This window comes from Ambystoma mexicanum, chromosome 11 (assembly GCF_040938575.1).
Source record: "Ambystoma mexicanum isolate Mex_15411 chromosome 11, UKY_AmexF1_1, whole genome shotgun sequence".
Lineage (NCBI taxonomy): Eukaryota > Metazoa > Chordata > Amphibia > Caudata > Ambystomatidae > Ambystoma > Ambystoma mexicanum.
In genome coordinates, this window is record NC_090934.1 from 588,266,791 (window position 1) to 588,273,412 (window position 6,622).

The window sequence follows — 6,622 nt, forward strand, 5'->3', positions numbered from 1 at the left end:
TGATTTGATGTTGGTAATTGTAAATTTTCAAAAAATGATGGACCTTGAATAAGTTCTGTTATTTGTGCCTCCGTGAAGGAGATGGTATCTGTTTCTGCCATGGCCTGGAAAATACCACCAGTCCGGAGTACACCAAATTGACACACCCAGTGCAATAAATGTGAAAAAAGTTAAATTATCCTAAATAGGAAAAAACATTACAGTGTTAAAAAGTATATATATAACCTGTACAGCCAAGGGCTGGAAATATGTATTCTCTGAAAGACACAGGAAACCCCACGCTTTGGATTGGAGTATTAATTAAGATTTAGATAGCGGAAAGACATCCAAAGGAAACAATTCAAAAATAACGGTATCAAGGATTTTATTAAACCTGATACTAATTTAATATATCAAACAAATCATGATTAAATCTGCACTTGTAATAACAATTTACATAGCAGGAAACAACTTTTATTAAAAAAGACACATCTATATAATAAAAATCATCTTATTCAATCATCCAAGCATACAACCTCATCCATCCATTTAGACAAACCATTCATACTAAACACCAATCAATGTACGACATAAAATCTATAAGAAAATTCATCATAATTAATTCATCTGAAAGATTTATAGAAAGAACATGAAATCAATTTGACGGGCCACAGCAGATGACATCAGTGGCCTAGGCAATTAAGATGGGTCCCAGAGTTTTCTAACCACGACCTCATCTTAGTCCAAACTCGACCGGTTTCGACGTATATACTTTAGTGTAGTGACGTCTTCATCAGGAGTAACAAAAGTATATTCTAACATCAAGAAAGAAAGAAAATCAAAGATAATACATATCAATGTGTGAAGCCCTTGTACTTGGACAAAAAACATATAACATCCATAATAAAAATATCTATAGTGGAACAATAGGTAATAATATACAAGAGCCTGCTACCAACCCGGGAAAAGTTCCAGGATGGACCTGAGGTGTCTGGCAGAAAGTAGTGCTACCCTCTTGTATTGGTGTCTCCGAGAGGCAGATAAGAGCCAGGCCATAGACAGAATCAATGCTACAGATATACAAATGTACACATAAATATCACAAGGTCAATATGTCGATCCTCCACTACAGCGGCCCACGGACAGGACACGAGAGTCACATACTTAAGATAAACCTAAAGAATATTAGCTAACCTTCATTCATGCAATGGAAGGCTGTGCGTCTCTTCCTTAAATTGTACGCTGTGTTCACTTATATTAAACAATAGCTTCTCCGTAGAAGTTCCTGCAGATAGCGAAGTGTATGGACGCCAACGTTCTTCTCGAGAATGTCCAAACGCTCGTTCAACCAGCGGTCATAAATTTGAAGGTGACTCCCCGGATCCAGGGTTGGCTGCACCTGATGTTATATGGGCCTAAACACAACACAAGAGTTTGAGTATGTGAGAGACCGGTTGTTCTTACAATTATATTATTGGCTACACCCAAAGTGAATTACTTCCAATTGAAAATAAATTGATGAATTAATACCACAATTGTGACTAAACAAATACGGCTTGCTGAAAAGCTTACTATTTAGAGAATTTCAAAAAGGTAGGGGGGGAGGGGTTGCATTTGAAAATTGCTCAATATTTCCGACTCCAGATTACTTGACTCGGATGGGGTTTAACGGAAAGCCAAGGATGTAGGGCTCCCTTCTCTAAACAATAAAGGCAAGAAGCGATTTGGAAAACCGCCGTGATTCGAAAGGCCCCCACACGACAGAATGTTTACCTTAAGCGAAAGAACTCGCCAGTTCTCACAGTAGCTAGTCACCCGTATCCCAGCTGGGTCCGATTGAAAGTGGCGTGCAACACAGTATCACCGTTTCAAGGGTATTGATATATGCGTGAAAAACATCATGTGATCACGTAATTAACCACGTGACCACAAACTGAACTGGCCTACGTTCTAAATGGCCGTACCCTCTCAGATGAAAGACGCACGTGATTAGGCAGTATACCAGTGTACTACCCGACATATATAAAATGTTATGACAGGTAGTATTTAGTTACTCGAATTCCATGGTTCCATGGTATTAAGGCCCAATGTTAATGTTTTTAGATTAAATATCCACATTTGTTCCTTGTAATCTAAATTTTTTAATAGTTGGGGTTGGTTTTGTGCATATACTTTTTCTATGCAAAACCATTCCATCTGATCAGCCGTATGGCCCATCTCGACAAAATGGATTACCATTGGGGCATTGAGGTTTCGAGTTCTGATCTTTGAACGATGTTCGTTAATACGGGTACTCACTTCTCTGGTTGTTTTGCAAGAAGATACAGAAGACTTAAATGTACAACAAGCAAAACTTAACAAAGATCAGCACACCATTTTTGAAGATGTAACAAAGAGAATTTGTACATGGTGTTCAACACGAAAATAAAGAATGTACCTGCCAAAATTACATACCTATACTGCTGTACGTGAGTGGTGAAGCTGGATCAGGAAAAACATTCTTAGTCAAAATCGTCAGCAAGTTCCTTCAACAATTGACAAACAACAAACTGTCAGCTGTTGTAAGGGCCCCCACAGGTTTAGCTGCCTACAACATAGGCGGTGTCACTTTACACCGATTACTACTGCTGCCAGTAGAGCATCAAAATAAATTTGACTATTACAAACTTTCTGCAGAAGATGCAATGGAAGTATGCAGAGTATTAAAACAAATGAAAATGCTACTAATAGATGAAGTGAGTATGGTCTCCAACCTAATGTTGGCTTTGATTCACCTCAGATGGCACTAAGTACATAAAAATAACAACAAAGAACTATTTGCAGGGAAACACATTATCGTTTTCGGAGATCTTCCACAATTGACACCAGTGAAAGGTGAACCTATTTTTAAAACCTTAGGCCACAAACTCTGCCGTAAAACTGTTGGCAGCATAGGAAATGTCAACCTTTGGCAACATTTCCAATACAGAGAATTAACAGAGAACATGCGGCAATCTGCAGATCTCACTTATGCCAACATCTTAAAAAGTATTAGAGTTGCGGTACTATCGCAAGAAGCACAAGCAGTATTGAAAAACCGGCACATTCATGAACTTTATGGCGATAATGCATGTGCAACTGATGTTATGGAACAAATTGCGCACAAAAATGACAATTGTATGGCCTTAATGGCAACTCTTGCAAGCTGTTTCAAATTAAATGAAACAATGTTAAATAAAGAAATGCAACCAATAATTGAAATTAGCGCCACAGACAAACTAGACGTACATGGTATGTCAGTATCCATGTGTGAGCAAGCCACAACAAGACTAAATAGTTTAGAAAATTGAATCTCCAACACAGCTGGGTTGGAAAAAATATTAAAATTATCCTTAAATTGTAGAGTAATGCTTAAACGTAACCTTGACGTCGAGGAAGGACTAGTTAATGGAGCACTGGGTACAGTTGTTGTCTTTCGATCATAACCACGTGACAGCAACATTCAGTTTGTCAATATTAGCTTTGATAAACTTTCAGAAGTGAAAAGGATAGGATGCTCAATTGCTCAATTTCTTCTCTTCAAAGACATGTATGTACATAGAGAGCAATTTTCTCTAACTCTTGCATATGCAGTTACCATTCATAAATCCCAAGGTCTTACCTTACACAAAGCATTGATAGATATAGGAAACACAGTCTTTGAAGAAGGCATGAGCTACGTAGCATTATCACGCTTACGTACACTAGATGGTCTATTGCTAATGAACTTTGATGCAAGTAAAGTCAAAGCTGATTTCCTTGCATTCTAGAGTACAATAGACTGCGGTCATTGTACACCCCCCATCTGAAACAATATCCTATTCCAGATAAAGTGAAACATGGGAAAAGAAAACTAAATCAAACAGAAATGCAACAGAATCCAACAGCAAATCCCTCAAAGAAAACAAAAGAAGCTAAAGCTTCATCAATTACCACAAACAAAGAAGAACCTATTAGGGAATGTAAACCAGGTACGTCTTCAAAGAAGGAACAGAAACTCTGAAAAATGCACTCAGATACAGAACTAGCTGGTCCATTCAAATTTGCAAATGTAGCAATGAATATTCTATTTCAATTGCCACCAATTGTTAACAATATTTTCTTACAAGGTACAGACCAATTGTGTTTGCAAATGTTAGTGCTGCATAGAAATGCAACAAACAATCTTGACAACACATACAGTGTTCATGGAACAAGGCAAGAATTGGACTACTGTGCTGGAATGGTGAGATTCACTATGAACTCACAAGAAGATCCACAAGAATTTCTAATGTACTTACTACTAGTAATGGAAAACAGAAGCATACCTGTAAATGAAATCTTCCAGATATCGTACATGTGGAAACATACATGCACTCTCTGTAACAATGTGATACAGGAACAAATCCCAAATGAGCGATTTGTGTATGTTTCCATACCTAATTATGAATCCATTCCATTTCAGCAACTTGTACAGAATGCAAACCCTGGCAGATTATGTACTATTTGCCATTCAGACAATCGCTCCACCTTACTAATACAATCGCATAGTGCCTACATAATACTTATGCTTCTACGTTATAATGCAGATGGTACCAAAAACAACTGCAAACTGACTGGATTCACACACGGTCAAGTGTCACTTGGAAAGAAAACCTTTACAACAGTAGGTATAATCTACCATGCAGGAGCTACAACCAATGCAGGTCACTACACTACATACATTAAAAAGAAATGTGGATGGTTCGAATGTAATGATAGCACCATTACTCTAAAGCAGAGATTGCCAGCTAATCTTACAAATGCGTATTTAATCTTCTTAAAGCCAAAATTTAATAAATAATGTGTACTTCAAGACTACCAAAAAAATATGGAAAAGACTACAAACAAAATACACCAACAGGTATCTAACTGCCCAAGAGGATATAACAACGACACAAATAAATTAATATCACAGAACTGCAAGAGCAAATGCACAGTTAGAATACGCCTATAGGTATCTAACTGTTGTTACAAATCGCCATCAAGGCAACAAACATAACATTATTCAGAAAGATGAAGGAAACACTCAAAGGAAACAAGGAAGTAGTTAGTATCATAGCAAATGAATTTTTTTTTTAATCCGACATGGATTTTTTTTCCCAGACCCAAGGATTAGAAAAGCAAACCCAGAAACTGAGCAGAATGCACAGTACACTGGTGTGTAAACTAAATATGAGGGAAAAAAAAGGTAAACTGTCTATCATGCATTGTAGTAAGTTTCATAAAATGTAAAGACTAACATACTTTTTCCTTTTATCAAAGAAAATAAAAAAGGATACTTCGGCCAAGTACTAAAGTCATTTGACACATATATGTATTCTGAACAAAGTAAGGAGTAAGTATTTTGGCAGTCATTTTGTACACATGTGAACCTAAACGTCTAATATATGGTACTAATATGCTGCAGTGGCAGTAGGCTGGCCCTTGCATCTTGGTTGTGTACCCTGCCACCTACGCCTTACGACCAAGGTACAAAGAGTATAGTTCCAACCCACAACCATCGCTGCATATCAAAACCATGGTCCTTGTAAATTAACTACTTATAAGTTAACTTTTGGGACCATCGTCTGCAAACATGCAGCCAAGACGCTAGGACGTGCACACAACTACCGCAATACACCAGACCCATATTCACTTATAACCCTACTGCTTATGACTTCAGTCTTGGATGCATGGCCTTTGGGCATGCAGGCAAGACTCTGGGACCTGGGCAGAAACACTACTGCATATCGGAACCATTCTGCCTTGTAATTTCACTACATACAAACTCCCACAACCATCTTAATGATATTGCATAGTACAAGTGTACCTATAGCTGTGCTATGCTGCAGTAGTTTGTAGCCACAGGCTACAGACGTGAGTGTGAGGCCACAGATTTATCAATGGGTATACAGTATATAAAATCCATAGTTGCTTACAACTGCAGTGCTTATTGTTTTGTTCAAATACTCTACATCCTGCCCACTACTACCACACCATATGACATCCTTTAGGGCATATAACTACACTACGTACATATGTGCTTTTGGGGGCATGGCCTTCGGCCATGCACCCAAGACTACACACACTCCCCACAACCAGGCAATCGATACGCATTACTACGGGTGTATCCAGGGGTGTGACATGCTGCGGTGGTTGTGGCCAGGGCCTACAGTCTTGGAAGTAAGGCCTTCGGCCTTTGGCCGACGGCCATGCATCCAACACTCTAGGCCCTGGCCACAACCACCGTAGCATGTCACACCCATGGTGGCGTACTAATGAATACAATACCTGTAGGAAAATGTAATGCAATTATGGCATGTTGTCAATTTGTCCTTACAGCAGTTACAAGTTCCCTGTGCACTTCACGGACTGAAATGCTACCCTTATGACCCCCCTCATTTTCTGTGCGTACAAGGTGGCCATAGAAAATACATCATGAAGAGGTTATAACTTAGTTGTTGGGTTGTTGTTGAGACCCAAGAGTGCAGGGTCTCCCCACAACGACCTCAGTGATGTGTGGTAGTTGGGGTTTTTCTATAGGTGTGGTATCCATCAGTGCTTCTGGCCAGAGGCTGCACTCCTAGCAGTATGTCCATACATATTACATGTGATGGGTGTGCAG

The 6,622-nt window shown here is 38.9% G+C and overlaps 1 long non-coding RNA gene across 1 annotated transcript; it reads right to left on the reverse strand.

The window, feature by feature from the left end:
* Positions 1-347: 347 nt before the first annotated feature.
* Positions 348-2,254, reverse strand: LOC138503598 (uncharacterized). The gene is made up of 2 exons (XR_011279673.1): positions 1,174-2,254; positions 348-794 (listed from the first exon to the last, which is right to left on the reverse strand). It is a non-coding gene; the product is annotated as an uncharacterized lncRNA (long non-coding RNA).
* Positions 2,255-6,622: the final 4,368 nt, after the last annotated feature.